This window comes from Anastrepha ludens, chromosome 6, assembly GCF_028408465.1.
Source record: "Anastrepha ludens isolate Willacy chromosome 6, idAnaLude1.1, whole genome shotgun sequence".
Classification (NCBI taxonomy): Eukaryota; Metazoa; Arthropoda; class Insecta; order Diptera; family Tephritidae; genus Anastrepha; species Anastrepha ludens.
This window is the reverse complement of record NC_071502.1, coordinates 125,895,813-125,914,357: the sequence shown is the minus strand read 5'-3', so window position 1 is coordinate 125,914,357 and position 18,545 is coordinate 125,895,813. Positions and strand designations below refer to the sequence as shown.

Here is an 18,545-nt window from a genome sequence, read left to right as displayed (position 1 = left end):
ACACATTTTAAAAGTTTCAGAGAGGGAACTGATTTCCTCAACTCTGTGTATACACTCTTTTTGGAGCCAGTCATTACATTAGCGTTGTCAGTGCCTATGCCAATTAAATTGGATATTTTTAAATTATTTGATAAAAGCAAGCTTTTTACAGCATCTTCTATGGAAATGGCGTCTCCAGCATCGATTTGCTCGAGTCCTAGAAACGTTGATACTACATCCCATTTACTCTTACTGAAGTAACAAATAGCAACTCCTTAAGATTTAACAATATTTACAATTACATATTAATTAACATAAATACATGTATATACAAGCTAATATTTACTTAGACAAAAAGCTTACCAAGAATTTTTTCGACGCTGATGTCAGTAGACTCGTCCAATAGAAGACTAAAGCCTGAGTCTCGGATGTCGCTTCTTAAATCGCTAATAAAATGCATTGCCAGTACATTTTTAATGATGTAGGTGCACTTCGTTCTGCCTAGTTTTATATTTGCAGCAGCTTTGCAAGCTGAAAACTGCTCAACACACAACTTCGACAAATGATCACTTGTCGCAATCGCTGAGTGTTTGGCAATATGCAGACATAGTGCTGCTTCCTGCTCCTGCGTTTTGGTCGACTTTGGAACGAAATGCAACTTATTTTTCTGGGTACATGCGCCCATCACAGCTACATGTTTTTTTGAGGCAGCGTGGTGGCGAATGTCAAAAAGCTTTGCGCCTATTGAGGATTTGCAGTAGGCACAATATGCTCGCGTTGGATCAGTGCAATCCTTGCGAATCCATTGCTTAAACTCCTCGTCTTGAAGCCAGGCATCACGAAAATTTTGCTTGTAGACTTTTGGCATTTTGATCGCTTTGCTATCACCAAACAAATTCAAAGAGTTACCATACACAATAAAGTTGTTCATATAAACGAACCACTGAAATAAATACATGTTCCGATATCTTTGCGAACCGCTTTCATCGTAATTTGTGCAATCGATGACAAAAAGGTATAAAAAATGAAAAAACTCTGAAGAAAAATATAAAATTTGCGTTTTTTATAACAAAATTGCTACAATTGCTAAGAAAAAATAAAAAGTTGCTAGATTTGTGGCTAATAGCATTTTATAAAGAAAAGTTGCAAATTTTTTTAAAAGTTGCCAGATCTAGCAACTAAATTGCTAAACTGGCAGCACTGTACGGGACTGCTGATATGAGAACTTATGCTCTCTGCGCTCCATGGCGATAATGTAGAGCACATATTGTTGTTGCAGCTTATGGGAGCTGACTGTGTTGACCCCAAGAATGATAGAAAGATGATTGCGCCCATCAGAGCGTACGTGACGTCACGTTTGCAGAGTTGTGCAGTATTGCCAACCATTTGCTCTTCGCAATAAATTTAGTGCTTTTTTATACAGAAAATGCGACAATTTTTAAGTTTGGTGTTTGTTTCTTTTTGTTTTTAATTTAAGTCTACCGAGACTTTAGGTTGAAAAAAAACTGTATTATTATACAAAAGAAGTTTAAAAAGGCCACTCTGAGAAGATTTTAGTGCTAATGAAAATTTTTTTTCTCTTATAAAATTTGATAATTTGAAAGTGCAAATTTAATTTTTGGCTCCATTTAAGGTTAGGCAAAAATATTAAATGCCCCTCTTCTTAAGATTGAAAACCTTTTTACACATTTTAAAAAGCCTTTAAATTTATTGAATGTGAATTAAAACCATAGAGGTGTAATCGTTTCTTCCGGTCATCAATCCTTAGTGAGACATAGGACAATAAGAGTTATATTCATTGTAAAAATAAACAAGAAAATACCAGAAAATACTAAAGAAACCATACTGACATTTTTACAAAAAGAGTACCTTATCTAGTTACATAACTTCAAATATAGCAAAAAAGTCGTTCCCTTAACAAAAGAGTCTCGCTTAACAAAAAAAACTCATAAATTAAATTGTATATAAGCATAACAGATTTATTTTAAAAAAACGCACATTCTACACACAATTTGTCACGCATACAAAGTTCTTACTTAACACAATAAAAATTTCGTGTCTTATTTTCTTTAAATGGGCATTTAGTGCGTTTTTATATCCAAAGCTAGGCAACTCTGCAGTAGCGAGAGAGAGATTTGACTGCCGAAAGCAGAAGAACACCAACAACACCGGCAATCGCGGGCAATGCCACCAGATGTTAAAAAAAAGTAAAGCTAAATAAAACTGAGTGAATTATTTAAATAATTATTAAAAAATGTATATTTTACAAAATTATAAACATGACATTTTAATTAGAACAGCTAGAAAAATGTTATGAAGAAAGAACTAAAACTGCGAGACAAAAAATAATAAAAATAACAAAAAAAAATGATAAATCAAGTTACGAAAATGGTAATCTGGCCATACTGGAGCTAAAATCACGTAACTAGTTGTCAAATTCACTGAGCGCAAAGTAACGGGACCACGATAGGCGCCACCTCATTATTCTTTGCATCATGTGTTGACCCGTTTGCGTTTGATCCGCTCTGTGCTAAATTCGTGCGCGTCATTGAGAACGAATTTTTGGTATGTAGCGGCATTTTTTTGCGGAGTAAGCACTTTCGTCTCACTTTTGGATTCTGTTCTCTTCCAAGGGGGAGAACGTAACACACTCATATTTATTTATTATTTATTTTGCCAGCTGCTTTGCTTGGTTTTAGTTTTTTTTTTTTTTTGTTTTAATTAAAATGTTTGTTGTCTTATCGAGTTTGATTGCACTTTGCACTTTCTTTGCAGTTTGCTATGAGTCCTATCTCTTGTTAGCAATAATGCACTTTGAGTTTGTTGAGAAAACTTTTATTAACACGGATCGACAGTAAAACACGTCCGATACGCACAGTATAAAAATACTTAATACTAATTTATAAATTAAGGCAATTAGTTGGTCATGTGTTTTTTACAGCTTATGACAGCACAATAAAGGACTAATATATCTCCCGAAATTGAATTTTTTCAATGCCAACAGCATAAGGCCTGTAATTTCCGCTGCTATAGTAAGAACAACTTTTAGAAGAAAAAAAAAATAGAATTAAAAGCAATGAAAAAATATAATCAAACTTTTTATAACCTTCAAAACACGAAAGTTATACATATTTTCCCACAACAAATTTAATTACTAAAAAGCTACAATTAATGGTGCCCATTCATCTTGTTTAAAAAAAGTGCTGTTTTATCATTTCAGAGGATCTTATACGTAGGCTCTTTTCCAAATTCGTATGTGCGAATGATGTTGTTTTACAACTGCACGTTCTCGGCTTTTATAAGAAAATTTTTTCGTGGCAAGAACGGCCATTGGCTATTGCTCGGTGACAGCCGACAGCTTTAAAAAATACTCCATACGAATCCAGGACCAATTGACTGATAGTCACGCCCTAAGACCATTTTTTTATAGCGATCGCCATTAATTGAGGAAAATTGCATCAATATTTGCTACCGAAGTCCGTGCGATGGCCAAGAAAGAGTAAAGAAAAACAAAAGCGAATGAACGTCCACAGGATAGCGAGAAAGATTAGTAAACTTTTTAAATTAAGCATGTAAAAATATTAAAGAAAGACAACAAAATTTATGGAGAACAAAGAACGACTAGAAATAAGAAAAAAATCTTATTAAGAAAAACTTGCTACAGGACATTTCATTTCAATTCTTGAAGAAATGCATCAGTAAACAAATGCTACTAAAAATGTATCAACGCGTGTCTAATGACATTTGAAAGGAAATGAAAGCCATGCTGCGAAAGAAAGCAACGAATGTGGGTGAGAAAAGTAGCCATTGTTTCTGTTTTTTTCGATTCACTGAATCATATGCGAATAGAAAACGAAGAATAACAAGAAAAAAAGGAAAAAACAAGAACTGAGCAAAATGTCATGTAACACCCACAGTCGGAATGCCCACATTGCTGCCTCGTGCCGTCCTGCGCTGCCCCTCCATGGGCGAGCAAATGTCTTTGCACATTCTACTTCCTCAATTGGTCAACTTCTATTGTGGTTTTCCTCTTTAGTTTTCTATGTTTTTTCTGCTGCTGTTCAGGATTTGTTCTACATTCCTTTCATGCCTTGCTATTACTATTGTTGTCAATTTCTTTCGCTTCGTTACTATTTGCTTGTTTACTAGTTTCTCTGTTGGCCTACACATGTAAGAACATGCATGCGGGAGGCTGTTATTGCTATTGCTTCGTCTTTAAATGGGTTTAGCCTGTTTTCAAGGCTCGTTTGCAGTTCACTATGCTCCCTATTAGTTTTTGCTTCTTTTGTGTTTCTCAGCATAGTTTGCTAATGTTCTTTATTTTATTTTATTTTATTTTATTTTTTCTTGTCATAAGCTTGCCACTAAATTAAAAACGAGGCGACAGTCCATGGATTACTTTCTCGTTTCTATGGTATATCTACGTAATTTGGCCAAGCATTTTCCTTTGCTTTCCGCCTGCGGTACAGCGTTTTCTTCTACTATATACTTCATATACATATATACATTCACTAACTTTTTCTTTTTTATTTCAATAGTTTCTCCAATTCCAAAATTTTTTAATAAACAAAAACGACATTTCCTATTTCTTTAGTAATTTGTGTAGCAACAGCTATGTCCTTGCGGCCCTTCTGCCGCCATTTACCCAAATTTTAGTATAATGAAATAAAAATTGAATGATTTTGCGGCTTAAACGTTGTTGGCTGTTTACCTTTTCTAACATGAAAATTAATTACATTTAAGCCGCATTCACTTCTCGTTCATATTGCATTTCTGTCTAAAGGTGCAGCTCCTGCATGTCCTTGTGTATTGCGAGCCGCAAGTTCCCGAAAATATTATACTATTTTACCACAATAGTTTTACATTTCATCTACGTCATCACATCTTGCAGAAAATGTGTGGGCTATAAAGGTTTCTCCAATATTTAATGAGATATTGTGTAAGGTGTAAAAGTGTGTGTTTTTATTCCCCTCCTTTAATTGTTTCATGTGGGAATTAAAAACCGTTTGTTTTCCAACTAAGTTAAAGGTTTTGTAGAGGAAAAAAATAAGGTTTCACTTATACGCTTAAAGAATGGGGCATCCATTTCTGGGAATGACAAACAAGTAGGTCTGGTGTAGACACGACAGGTTGACAAAATTTGAGTAAACAATTTCAAAGAATTTTGTTGCGAAAGAACTATCTATAGAATAAATCGTTAATAAAATAGTCTTTGCTCATTTAGCTACTGATTTCTTGCCAAATAATTATCTTAGTGTATGTGAGCATCGACAACGTTTTTTAAATGAGATAACTTATAATTGAAGATTCGTATGTATATGTATGTATATATATCTACTTACTTATCAACAAAACCCGGAGTATGACTTGGGTTAACAAAGAGTGCGCCAGTTCAGTTTTCAACATACCAACATACGCGGTGGAATTTAAAAAAATTGAAAGCCTCTTAACTGAATAGAAAATTTTTTTTGCTCGTGTCTGTACTAAATACATAATATGTACATACATACTTGCATGAAACAAAATGTCCCAAGCCTGAGCAGGTTGTTTCTCAATTACATTCTCCATTTAGAACAATGAACTTAACCCAGCGGCCCACCAACATTTTGCTGCTTTAAAAATGTCTTGACTTTTTATAATTTTTTTTTGCTTTCTTGGTGTTGCGTATTTTTTCCAATATCACAATGCGCAACATTTTACATACACAATGTGCTTGTATGAATGTACGTATGGCGTGAGAGTTCTCTGCCCTTAAATCGGATCTGAAATCGAATTGTTTCAATTGCATTTTAATCGCAAACAACCCAATATGTATGCGTGTATGTGCAAACAGTCAGTGAAATATATGTACATATGTGCATGAGAGCAAACAATAACAACACTGTTTATGCCCACAGTTGCTTACCCCATCCGTACCGAGTGCGTAGTGTCAACTGTGAAGTGGCGTGCTGTTGATTAAATTAATTAATTTTAAAGTGAATATGTTTTATTTGTTGCCGCAGCGCAACTGTGCAGAGCTCATGAATGTGGATGCAAGGACAATTGTATGTTTTCACATTCACGCCGCTAATCTTATAATATGTAGGTATGTACTATATGTAGGCTGCGAGTGGCGTTGAGCGCCATCTTGGGTATAATTTAGGCGTTCGCCATCAGAACTCAGTTAAATTCAGCTTCTCGTTCCATTACATTCCTTCTATCAGCTCTATTCCCTTAAGTAGACGCCTGACTGCTACTTCTCACTTTCACAGTTTGACGCTATATTCTCTTCTCTATTGCTTCTTAACCTGTTGTCTTTTATTATCTGCCATCTTCGCTGTCCTTCACTGTCGCCGTGCAATTTTATACACTCCATTAAAATGTCAATCAGCACAAGTGTCCAGCGACAAATGAATATATATATAAGCAATAAAAAAAAAACTAACAAATAAATAATAGTTGCCGTGAGCTTCTCGGCGGCCACCATAGCCCATAGGCCCGCGAAAAGGCTGTACGAAGCGTTTCATTTAATTATCGCTGTCATCAATTGTGGGGTTTACACTGAATTTCATTATAATCGAATGCCGGTCACGAAATATATTCGAAATTGTTAACTTAAACCAGCAACAAAAACTTCAATTGTAGCAACGCAGTGACTGTTTTCAAAAGCGGCGGCCAAGTATATTAGTAGAGCGCAGTAGAAAGAGGCCCAGATGAAACGTTAATATTTAGAACTGAGCAGAGGAAAAACTGATACTAATCGTGGGGCGGGTATGCGAGGGAAGAGAGGCAACGTTATTTGATATTTGCCGCTGTATTTTGTCAAATTATCGCTGCCATTTCCATCTTGGCTGCTGTAGTTGTTATTATTTTATTCGCTGTCGACACGTGTATTTCTTTAGGTATTGCTGTTGGTGTATAAAGCTGTCAGTTGGTGGGTTAAAGCGCATAAATTTTGACTTGATTTGATTTGGTGGTCCATGCTTCAAATTCGTGACGAGGAATGGCCGCGGCGGCAAACACCTGAAGGCACTTTAGAAGCAAAAAAAAAGTAGAACCCTGAGGAGAGCAGTGGTATGCTTTAATTTAAGTGGCTGTTGGCAAGAAAATGGCAAATGAAATATGTAAAATTAAGGGAAGGCTGTGGGAAAGTCGATTTGCGCACCCTTAATGCTGACGGTTTGCCTATTTTTTAGGCAAAGATTGTCGATACAATGAAATATTTGTTTATAAACTTGTAATTAAGTTAGCAAACGCCGAAAGAACTGGCGGTGAATGTACATGCATACAACATAAATACATATGTATATAGCCGAAACGTCATGTCATGTTATTTGGGTCTGTGTCAGATTTTTTCAAATGATTTTAAATACAATTTTATTATTCATATATACATATATATATATATCTTCTATATACAGTGGCACAGTAAAGTCTACATACCCGATTGAAAAGCGAGGTTTGGAGATTTCTGTGAACATTGTAGCATTAGAATATATTCCAAACAAATGCAATCTAACAACAAACAATAAATTTTAACAAAAAAATTTTAATCCAAAAATATTTATTAACAAAAACAAACAAAACTCATTGTCTAAACACAGAAAAGTCTGCATACTTTGTAAAAAGAATGTGTTTCACTTAAAAGGAAATAAAAAGACAACAGAATTAATACTTGGTGGGTCCGCCACGACTTTCTAGAACAGCATTTAATCTATTTTGCATGGAATTTACCAATACTTTTGTGTAATTATTCGAAATTAAATTCCACTCTTCAAGTAAAGCATTTTTGAGGTCCTGTTTATTTTTAATTGTCCTTTTCCTAATGCGACGATCCAATTCATCCCATAAATTCTCTATGGGCTTCAAATCCGGTGACTGGGGTGGGGTGGAGAATGAAGTTGATGGGTCACATTATATAGTAGCCATTCTTTGACAACACCAGCGGTATGTTTTGGGTCGTTATCTTGCTGAAAGTACCAACCCGCCGTAAGACCCAGTTTACTCGCGGATTGCTTCAAATTATCTTTGAGAATGTCCAAATATACCATGCGATCCATATTAATATCAATAAATGTTAAATTACCCACCCCAGCCGCTGACATGCAGCCCCAAACCATTATGGAGCCACCACCGTGCTTCACCGTGGGAAGCAAGTTTTTGGGCAATAATGCTTCATTATTTCGACGCCATACTTTTTGTTTGCCATCATAGCGAAACAAGTTGAACTTGCTTTCGTCACTAAATAAAACATTAGCCCAAAAATCTTCGTATGCATCAATATATTTCTTAGCAAATTCGACTCGTTTCTCCATATTTATTTTGCTGATGAATGGCTTCTTTCGAGGCACACGGTTGTGGATTCCATTGCTTCTCAATAAATGTCTCACCGTTTCTGGATGCACTGAAGCAATATCCTAATTTTTCAGGGTTCTTGCAATTTCTATTGCTGTTATTCTTGGATTTTCTTGCACGTCTAACAATATTTTTCGCTTAGCACGAGGAGTCAGTTTAGGTGGGCGACCACTTCTTGGTTTGTTTTCTACACTATTAGTGTGATTATATTTCCGAATAATTGTTTGAATGCTTGATTTTGGATGTCCGACCAGTTCTCCAATCTCTCTTAAAGATTTTTTTTCCTTATAATATTTCACAATTAGCTCACGTACTTTAACACAGATTTCTTTACCCATTTTGGTTAAATTAACACAGCTACAATATTAATATCGAAGAACTAAACTTCTTTCTAACTAACGGTATCTAGTAAAGACGCCTGAAGTGATTGGTAGCACTGTTTGAGTACAGAGCTGCATTTTGTGTACTCCACTACAAAGCCGTATGCAGACTTTTCTGTGTTTGGAAAATGAATTTTGTTTGTTTTTGTTAATAAATATTTTTGGATTAAACTTTTTTTGTTAAAATTTATTGTTTGTTGTTAGATTGGATTTGTTTGGAATATATTCTAATGCTACAATGTTCACAGAAATCTCCAAACCTCGCTTTTCAATGGGGTATGTAGACTTTACTGTGCCACTGTATATAAAAATTCATCCGTTTTTCGCGTTGTGATGAACTTTACGGAGAATGCCTCAACCGATTTTAACCAAACCTTACCACATTGAAGAGACACATGTGGAGAAGGTTTGTAACTATGTTTGGTTAAAATCTCCTTTACTTCTTCGTCAACACACAGTATACACGAGGCAGCGTTCTTTTTACGCGTGTGGTTGTTATTGTAAACGGTTGCATGGAGCGTACATTTTACTCACATATGTACAAGTTAACGCAACAGTATTTATGCCTAAATTTTCATTCCATTACATACATTTCAATGGAATGCAAACATACATACATATACATATATTCATACAGCAGTGGCTGCACGCCTGCATTCGCATAGAATAGAAACATACAAATTAGCAGGCACAGCTGTAGCTGACCGCCTGCAATAATTAATCGTAACACAATGCTGCTGTGACTAACTTAACACTTTGCTTAAATACTTCTTCTTTACACCCACACTTCGGGATAACCGAAGCAAAACCATTAGCTCAACGAACCTGAACAGGTCGTCGCTAAAAAAGTACTTAAGCAAGGCCGTTTTCTTAGAAGATTGCCAAAGGTTATCAGTAATAGTGCATAGAGAAAGTAAGTGTTAAAACTAACAAGAAAACAACTATTTGGTAAAGTGTTCAAGTGAAGTAGTTTCCGGGCATCAACCAAAGAGATAAAACAAATGCGTCAGAAATATTTAAGAGAAGAGATTGTTTTCACATTTTCCAACGATATTTTCACGAAAAATTTACAAAATATACATACATATATTAATTTTGCAAATGATTGATAACAAGTGAAACAGTGAATAAATGGTGTGAAAAATACACACAACAGAAATCGGCAAAAATAATTTATATTTTAGAAGTTTTTACTTAAGATATTTAAGAAAAGAGATTGTTTTCAGACTTTCCGTAGATATTTTCAAGAAAAATTTCAAAAATATACCTTCAGAAGAACACACTCGAGCTTGACTTGTTCACAGTAGCACAGAAAACAAACTATGTGACATATCACGCTGAAATTTGCCATGTAAGCTTATAACAGTCCTACCAAAAAACAAAAAATTTATTTTTGCCATATGTTATCCGCGGACCGTTTTATTGATAACGTCTCGTTCATATTTGAGAAGGTATATTATTTTTGCTAATCATTTCCCATTTCTGTTCTGTGTAATTTTCATTTCAACGCGTGCTCACAGTTCAAATATATTTTTAAAAGATGGGGCTAACAGTATGTTAATTTGAATTCCAGTTTAAAAACAAGAAAAGTAGCAATCAAGAGCTCTGAGTGACATAAAGAAGACCACTTTGATTCGGTAAAAGAAATGCCAAAAGGTAGAAGACATGCTAACATCGGACGTAATACACGTCACAATAGAAATGTGCAAAATCACAGACGAAATGAATGTGAGGAAAATCATGCTGATAGATTAAGTCAACAAAGAGATCGTACTAGGTCACGCTCTCAAAATCGGCCAATAAATATCAATTCTGTAAATTTGAATGGTGCAGCATTTCAATATAATCCACAACTTGATTATTCATCTCACAAATACGTTGTCATTGGAAGTATGGATAAAATTTGCGGATTTTGTCAAGCATTGAAATTCAAAACTGAAACACCAGGCATGTGTTGCGCTGCAGGAAAAGTTCGTTTACCAGACATACAATATCCGCCCGAGCCATTAGCTACATTATTATCGGGAACATCACCCGATTCCAAACATTTTCTTGAAAAAATTTCCACATATAATTCATGTTTTCAAATGACATCTTTTAGTGCTGGAAAAATTATAACCGATAACTTCATGCCAAGGTAATCAAGGTAATACATAAACTTCAACGTTCAACAACATTCGCTGACACATCTAATGAATCATTCGATTTTATGGACACAAATTATAGCTTTTTTCAGATTCAAGGGCAAGCATATCACTTAATAGGTTCATTACTACCACTACCCGATCAAGAGTCAAAATTTTTGCAAATTTATTTCAGTAATGACAACGATGATGAACTTGAAGCACGGTGTGCATTTTCCAGAAATATAAACAGAGTCATTATGAGAGAGTTACAAAATTTACTACACACACACAATGTTTTGGTGCAAAGTTTTAAAACAACAATCGAAAGATTGTCATCTGATAATCATAAAATTTAAATTGATGCAAATAAAACGCCTGCCGGCGAACATCGTGGAAGATACAATCAACCAACTTCAAGCAACGAGGTTGCAATTGTTATATCTGGAGATGAATTTCAACCCAGAGATATTGTTTTGCAAAGAAGAAATGATACACTGCAACGTGTTAATGAAACGCATCGAAAATATGATGAATTACAATATCCTCTTATGTTCTGTCGTGGTGAAGATGGTTATTCGATTGATATAAAACAAATAAATCCAGCAAATGGTCAAGAAACAAATAAGACTGTAAGCGCAATGAATTATTATGCATACAGAATCATGGTAAGAGAAAATCAAGAGAATCACATTTTAAAATGTCGTAAATTATTTCATCAGTATATTGTTGACCTGTATGCGAAAATAGAAACAGAACGATTGAATTACATTAGATTCAACCAAAGAAAATTACGCTGTGACGAATACATACATTTACGAGATGCAATTAACAACGATACCAACGTTAATAACATTGGTCAAATGGTAATATTACCTTCATCGTATACAGGCAGTCCAAGGCATATGCATGAATACGCCCAAGATGCAATGTGTTATGTCAGAAATTATGGTCGACCCGACTTATTCATAACTTTCACATACAATCCGATATGGGATGATATTAAGAATCATTTATATACTGGGCAATCACCTACTGATAGGCATGACATTACTGCAAGGGTGTTTAGACGAAAGCTACGGTCTCTAATGGATTTCATTGTAAAACATAAAGTTTACGGAGATGTACAATGTTTCATGTATTCTGTGGAATGGCAAAAAAGAGGCTTGCCTCATGCGCATATTTTGATTTGGTTAAAACAAAAACTAACCACAGATAAAATTGATCATATTATATGTGCTGAAATTCCAGATATAAATGAAGATCCAGAATTACATACTACTGTTACCAAAAACATGATTCATGGACCGTTTGGTACGTTAAAGCAAAATTCTCCATGTATGGTTGATGGTAAATGTTCCAAAAACTACCCAAGGCAATTAATTGCTGAAACAATGATTGGAAATGATGGATATCCATTGTACCGTAGAAGATCACCAGAAGATAATGGAAACACAGTCACTGTGAAAATAAATAATCAAGATGTGGAGATCGATAACCGTTGGATAGTTCCGTATTCCAAATTATTATCGAAAACATTTGACGCACATATAAATGTTGAATATTGTACCTCCGTAAAATCCATCAAATACATATGCAAATATATCAATAAAGGAAGTGACATGGCAGTATTTGGAGTTGTAAATCGAAATGATGAAATTACTAATTACCAAGTGGGAAGATACATTAGTAGCAACGAAGCAGTTTGGAGAATATTATCATTTCCGATTCATGATCGCCATCCAGCTGTTATTCATTTGTCAGTCCATTTATATTAGAAAATGAACAAAGTGCTTATTTCACTGAAAATACTGCTCAACAAATGGCCGAACGACCACCAGCAACAACACTAACTGCATTTTTCGACTTATGTGAAACATATTCATTTGCAAGAACATTGCTTTATTCAAATGTTCCTAAATATTATACTTGGAATGCATTATCAAGGTCCTGGGTACGAAGGCAACGAGGAATACCTGTAGATGGATATCCAGGTGTTCCTTTGGGTGATGCAATCGGACGACTTTACACTATGCATCCAAGTAAAGTGGAATGTTTCTATTTGCGTTTACTCTTAGTTGATATTCCCGGGCCAAGATCATTCGAAAGTTTGAAACGAGTTAATGGTCATCTTTGTTGTACTTATCAGCAAGCATGCAAAGAATTGAATTTGCTTGAAAATGATAATCAGTGGGATGCAACTCTTATGGATGCATGTGCAACAAGTTCTCCACACCAAATAAGAACACTATTTGCCATCATTATTGCTACATATTTCCCAGCAAACCCAAAAGAATTGTGGAGTACTTACCAAGAATACATCACAGAGGATATCCTACATCAAGTACGTCGCATTACTGCAAATCCAAATTTGAATTATACAGATGAATTATATAATGAGGCATTAATTGAAATCGAAGACTTTTGCCTGATGATTGCAAATAAAACTCTGAGTGAGTTAGGTATGATCGCACCAAATCGTCCGATGCATGATGCATACAATGCAGAATTAAGACGTGAAAAAGAATATGATCGAAATGATCTGAACATATTTGTAACAACAAACCTACCAAAATTAAACACAGAACAAAGGCAGGCATATGACACAATTATAGACAACTAGCGAAAACCCGCCCTTTCCGCTGGTCGTCTTTAGAAATCTAGATTAATTAATTAAATGAAGCCGAAAAATACTGTGTGTATTTTATAAAAATTCTCGCTCATGAATAGTAATGAAAGAAGTTTTAAATAGTAGTAGCAATTAAAAAACGTTTGATGTGATTTACTTTATTACTTTTTTTATTGCAATGCTCTTTGGTATACAATATTCTTCGTTTTTCCATGCGTTGTTGAATAAATGAACAATACCAATGGCTTACCAACTCTTGAGCATGAAACATAAAGTTGGCCATGAGAAAAACATGGGTATTCTAAATCAATACCACAAATTGATAAAGTTTAACCTTGTGACTTATTAATAGTAATCGCGAATGCAAGGCGAACAGGAAATTGAAGACGTTTGAATTCAAACGGCATATCCGATGGTATCATTGGTATTCGTGGTATTAAAACGTCTTCACCAGAGTATTTTCCATTCAAAATTGTTGCTTCAATGACGTTATTCATCAATCTCTTAACAGCCATGATGGCTCGTTCACTAAGCCAATCATGATTTTTGTTATTTTGAGGCAAATTTTTGAAAATACTTTGAATTAACTGTTCTTTCGTTTGACTTATTTGACAAAAGTTTGGTTGTAAAGTTATTAAGCCAGGTAAATTATCGACAGGAACTTTGCCATTTCCAATATCCAATAATTGCTGTGAAAATTCAGCAGCTGATGGATCATTTTGCATAAGAACACGTACATTTGTAGTTAGTTTGAGTGTTTGAACATGTCTCCACAAATATGATGATTTCAAACATGCAACCAATTCATCTGCTACAGTTGCTCGAGGAATAACAGGCAGTGTTTGTCTAAAATCACCTGCCAGCAGCACTAAGGCACGACCAAACATTTCATTTTTACTACATAAATCTCGTAATGTCCTATCAAGCGCTTCCAGTGACTTTTTATGTGCCATCGTGCACTCATCCCATACAATTACGTGTGCGAAAAAGCGGAGAAGGAGAAGAGAACTGTTCTATTCCCCCTCCCCCCCCGCTTTAACCCAGCTATGTGTTCAGGTGCAAATGACTTTTTTGCGTGAAGTCTGATATAAAATAAGTTCTATTTACTCTTCTTAAATTTACATAAACTTTTCCAGGCGAAGTAAAGAAACTGACATATATTTGCTTCAACCGTATATTTGTGAGTACACAGGTAATACGTAAATATATGAATGATATATGTAGGTAATATCTCATATTAGCATAACCTTTCTGCAAAAAATTAAGAAAACGATCACCAATCACGCCGGCAATGATACAATGAATTTTTCACTATAACTGACTTCAAATTAAGGTTTATATAATAAGCGTATATGTAACATTTAAAAATTTTTTTAGAATTTTTTTTTTAATTTTTAATAATAATTGGTCTTCCTCTTCCTCTTCCTGTAGCTATTCCTTTTCCTCTTCCATCTCCAGCTCCATCTCCTTTCTTTATCCCGGAAACGGGCAGTAAACATTACTTCCCTTAAAAGCTTTCATCAACTTTCGGTACATCGGTACTTTCATTTCCATCTGATACCCATATTGTACAAACACATCCAAGGGTACCTTGGTCCACCTTTTCGGCTATATCTCGAGACCCTGGTCACTCAGAGATCTAAAAAATACTCTGTATCAAAGCACTAATCAGTAGCTTTGGTTTGATACCCACAATGTAAAAACATCCTAGGGTTACCCGGGTCCTCGTTTTGGTCTTCGGCAGCGCCACCTGATGGCGAGTGGAATCAATGAGCATATTATACTAACCTTCACCGTAACAAATTTCATAATAATCGGCCCAGACACACACGACCAAAATGTATTCAATTCTAATGAATGCTATGTGCGGTACAAAAAATACGTGCGGCAAATAGCAAAAATACACTCGCTTAACCGACGCACCGCACACACACGCGTTATCGGATTTCAACCAAACTTCACAGAAACCTTTGCCAAAGCAACACCAACAATGTGTGAAACTTTCATTGTTTTCCTTACACGCGTTGCTGAGATTACCCCGAACAAATGCACCCTTTTTTTCGGCTTAATTTTTATATATATATTGTAGATGTTGCAAATGAAAGAGGAGGAATATTCTTCTTAGATGCACCAGGTGGGACTGGAAAAACGTTTTTGTTGTCGTTAATTTTGGCCACCATTCGATCACAGAATAATATTGCATTGGCATCATCCGGCATCATCGTCAAATTTATTGGACGGCGGTCGCACTGCACATTCTGCATTAAAGTTACCATTAAATATGCAAGTAAATGAAGAACCAACTTGCAACATTTCTAAAAATTCTGGAATGGGATAGGTTTTACAAACATGTAAAATTATTGTATGGGATGAATGTACGATGGCTCATAAAAAATCACTGGAAGCCTTAAATAGAACACTGAAAGATTTTCGAAATAACACAAACATATTTGGTGGTGCACTTATTCTATTGGCCGGTAATTTTCGACAAACTTTGCCTGTTATTCCCAAATCAACAGCAGCTGATGAATTGAGAGCGTGCCTTAAATCTTCTAATCTGTGGAGATATGTTCAAAAACTCACATTAACTACTAATGTTCGTGTGCACTTACAGAATAATCCAACAGCTGCTGAATTTTCGGACCATTTGTTGCAAATTGGAAATGGACGAAAGCCAATTGATAAGAGTACAGGCATGATCACACTTCCAACTAATTTTTGTACCGTAACAGAATCAAGAGTACAATTAGTGCAAAATGTATTCCCAAATATTGCACAAAACTATCGAAATCAAGATTGGCTAAGCGCGAGAGCTATATTAGCTGCCAAAAATGTCGATGTCAATGAAATCAATGCCAGTATTTCGACTCGAATTCCAGGTGAAGTTGTCACCTATAAATCAATTGATTCAATCACTAATCCCGATGATGTAGTGAATTATCCAATTGAATTTTTGAATTCACTTAATTTGCCTGGCTGCCACCACATAGTTTGCAATTGAAAGTCGGCACAGTGATCATTATGTTGCGAAATATCAAAGCCGAAACTATGCAATGGGACAAGATTAGCAGTGAAACGGACAATGAACAATGTAATAGAAGCAACAGTTTTGAAAGGCAAATTTAAAGGTGAAGATGTTTTGATTCCGCGCATTCCAATGATTTCAACAGATTTGCCTTTTGATTTTAAGCGACTTCAATTTCCTATTCGCCTTGCTTTTGCTATTACAATCAATAAGTCTCAAGGCCAAACACTTCAATTATGTGGAATTGACCTAACTTATCCATGCTTTGGACATGGGCAACTGTATGTAGGATGTTCTCGAGTAGGGAAACCATCGTTACTTTATATTTATACACCGCATGAAAATAAAACCAAAAAGTTTGTGTATCAGAAGGCTTTAGAATAAGTTGTTAGTTTACAACCATTAGAGTAAGGCACTAAAATAAATAAAACATTGTTATTAGAATAAGTCACAAAATAAAGGCCGAGCATTACTTAAATGATGAAACAAGAAAAAAACAAAGAACACTTTTCATTTATATTTTTCTTTCACCCAACGAAGCGGGTGAGAGTCCGCTAGTATATATATAGATATACATATATGTATATACATATTTCTTCTTAAATTTGTATATTTGTTTGGCCAATAGCTTCTGTAAATTGTCGCGAAGTTGTTTGCAATTTAAATTAAGAAAATACTCTGTTCGTACACCGCGGTTGTAAAGGAAAGTAAAATATTTGAAATTATTTTTAAATACAGACTAATGCTTAAAGCAACAAACAGTTGCACATTTTCAAATAAATAAGCAAATACAGACAAGCAAAGGCGCCGAATTAGAAGCCAATGAAATTAAAATCCTGTAAAATTTGCTATCGATGAAGAGCATTCAGCTTGACGCGCTGAGGGATGAAGCAATAAACAAAGTAAACAAAACAAACAACTTGAGATCTGGGAAAATTAAAGAATGAAAATAGGATTAGATTTAACGAAGATAAATACGTGCAGCGGCGAAATGGAGCGTAACCGATTTGATGAAAAGTTCCGCAATGTTGGAGTACTTATCGCAAAGCAAATAAAAGTAGTTAAAAAGTGTAGAAACAAATATCTTTGGAACGTGCGTTTACAGTTACAAATACATTAAAAAATCAGTATTTCTCCACATATTTACATATTTTGCCCAGGGTGAAAATTCTCAGCAGATGAGTGTACCTACATTAGGGAGACCCAAAATTAACAAAAAAATGTTAAATTTTTAAAGCCCCTATAAAAAATAAAAAATTATTTAAATGAATATTTTTTTCAAATAAGGAATGGGGTTTAATTTTTTCGATATTTATGAAGGTAATAAAAAAGCTATGTATTTAATTATTTGGTCATAGTATAAGTTAGGGGTTGGATTAGGATAAAAAAAATAGTTTGTGTCATCCTAATGTCTGAGTGTATCACACATACATACATACATATGATAATATGCAAGTCCCACGAGAACAAAGCAATTTGTTTTTGTTTCACCGTTGTTTTTTTGTGTGTTTCGTTTTCGTTGTTACGAAAACATGGCAAGGTAACAAGACCTGGCATATGTGTGTGTTTCTCCTATTTTATTTGGGAACGTGGGTAGTATTGCATGTGCTTACATGAGTAATGATGAGCGCTCGGAACGCGTGGTTGGTTTCTCCAAAATAAAAACGAAGCGGAAAAAAATATCAAAACACTTAAAATTGTAAACAGTCTGCACGTGCATGAAAGCATGGATTAATGCGCGGCGCCTAGCTGTATGCCTTCCTTATGTGAATTAATTACATTTATTTTGAGAAATGTAAAAAAAATTATTTTTTTCGGAGCAACTCCGTTTCCGGAGCAACTCCGTCTTTATTTCAACACTGTAAATTATCAACTAAACTTTACACAATTTCTTAAAGCTAATTTAACCTATGCATCACCCTCAATCACCTGTTATGCCGCGTGACCATATTCGCGGAATTTCACTTGTTGCCGTTCACACGGTTTATTACAGACATAGCGTCAGCGAAAAGATCGAGCAACTGAGGTGGATCAACTTTCAGCGGAAACGCGTGTAGTGAATGAACTTTAAATAT

The 18,545-nt window shown here is 35.0% G+C and overlaps 1 protein-coding gene across 3 annotated transcripts in view; it reads left to right on the top strand.

The window, feature by feature from the left end:
* LOC128866284 (mitogen-activated protein kinase kinase kinase kinase 5) overlaps positions 1–18,545 on the top strand; it is an 85,118-nt gene that overhangs the window by 8,930 nt on the left and 57,643 nt on the right. The gene's annotated exons all lie outside the window — the stretch shown is intronic.